Here is a 1622-nt window from a genome sequence, read left to right as displayed (position 1 = left end):
GGCTGGGGATTCGAACCCGCCACCTTAGGTGTATGTGGCTGGCGCCTTAGCTGCTTGAGCCACAGGCGCCGAGCCTATAATGTCACTTTTATACAACAGGTGATTTGATCTAAACACTAAGTTTTTTCAGGAGTCAGAAACCTCAGGGAGAATCTGATGGAAGCAATGGTAACTCTCCACAGAAAAAATACATGAACTCTGACGCACAATCTCAGGGCCATGCAGAAATGCACAGAAGCTTTTCTAGGGGTCCTCCACTTAAGAACTCCTGCAGGGACCTGGTAAGAGTTCATCTTATAGCTGTATCAGCGAGCCACATTTAGTGCCTGTGTCATCTGAGACTACGATGTTATTACCTAACACACATGCTGCTCTCTAGGACAGCTTCAAATAACTTGAGTTCTATCTCCTGCCCCCTTTACTCAATGAGCAGCGGCATTAGCTGGGAGCTTGTTAGACAGGCAGAACCTCAGGCCCAACCCATGGTTCTACAAAGTGCTTCTCAAACTCCCATGCATGCAGATCACCTGAGATCTTGTTCAAATGCAGGTACTGATTCAGTCGGTCTAAAATGAGGCTCCAAACGGGGTCCTCAAACTTTTTAAACAGGGGGCCAGTTCACTGTTCCTCAGACCGCTGGAGGGCCAGAGTGCGGGCCCCGGGACTAGTCGGCTGCTAAGTAGGACAGGCAGCAGCCGCAAAAACACCCAGCGGGCCGGATAAATGTCCTCAGCAGGCCACATGTGGCCCGCAGGCTGTAGTTTGAGGACCCCTCCTCCAGATGCTGCATTTCTAACAAGCTCTCCAGTGAGGCTAGTGGGGCATGGTCCTTAAATTCTGCTCTGTGTTGGAATTATTGGACAATCTTGTTCTTACACTTTCCTCTGTGGCAGAACCTCCGGGATTGCTGCATCCCTAGTTTCTAACTCAGGAGTTATGGGTAAGGTTCAGGAATGTACACTCCTAATCAGTTCTCAGAAGTGGGTAAAGTTGCTTGTCTGGGCACCACTGAACGTTGACAGCTACTGCTATACACTTTGATCTGTGAGTGTAACATTAACTTAGGCTCTGAGTCAGTGCACCTCTAGGCTCAGAGTGTGCTCTGTACTAGTCACTAAGTGTGGCCACTTAACCAGGTCAAGTTTCTCTAATTGCTTCAGTATTCAGACCCTATTTTCCCCTCTTCTCCGAAGGAAATGACCACTGCATGCTTGCTTGCTTGTTTTCCTGGCCTGCTCTTCCTAGAGTCCAACAACCCTAAGGAAAAAATGAAGTTCCTCTGACACAAACGGTTGTAGTGAAACTCTGGGACCTCTTGCTAATCACTGCATCTTCCTCCAACGAGCCCACACCTCTGTCCTCAGCTGCTGAAATCAGAGCTGCCTGAAAGCTTCTCTCTGTTGGCCTCACCTATTCCTATGGCTTCCTCACTCGTTTCTCTTTCCTTAAAATATACTCTCACGGCTCAGCGCCTATAGCTCAACCGGCTAAGGTGCCAGCCACGTACACCTAAGGTGGTGGGTTCGAATCCCCAGCTCGGACCCGCCAAACAACAATGATGGCTGCAACCAAAAAAAAAATAGCCGGGCGTTGTGGCGGGCACCTGTGATCCCAGCTACTTG

The 1622-nt window shown here is 49.4% G+C and overlaps 1 protein-coding gene across 1 annotated transcript in view; it reads right to left on the bottom strand.

Moving 5' to 3' along the window:
* SEC23B (Sec23 homolog B, coat complex II component) overlaps positions 1-1622 on the bottom strand; it is a 54615-nt gene that overhangs the window by 36387 nt on the left and 16606 nt on the right. The gene's annotated exons all lie outside the window — the stretch shown is intronic.

Source organism: Otolemur garnettii, unplaced genomic scaffold (genome assembly GCF_000181295.1).
Source record: "Otolemur garnettii isolate 467f Iridium unplaced genomic scaffold, OtoGar3 scaffold00136, whole genome shotgun sequence".
In the NCBI taxonomy this organism is placed as follows: Eukaryota; Metazoa; Chordata; class Mammalia; order Primates; family Galagidae; genus Otolemur; species Otolemur garnettii.
The sequence above is the reverse complement of the archived record's forward strand: the minus strand, read 5'-3'. Positions and strand labels throughout refer to the sequence as shown.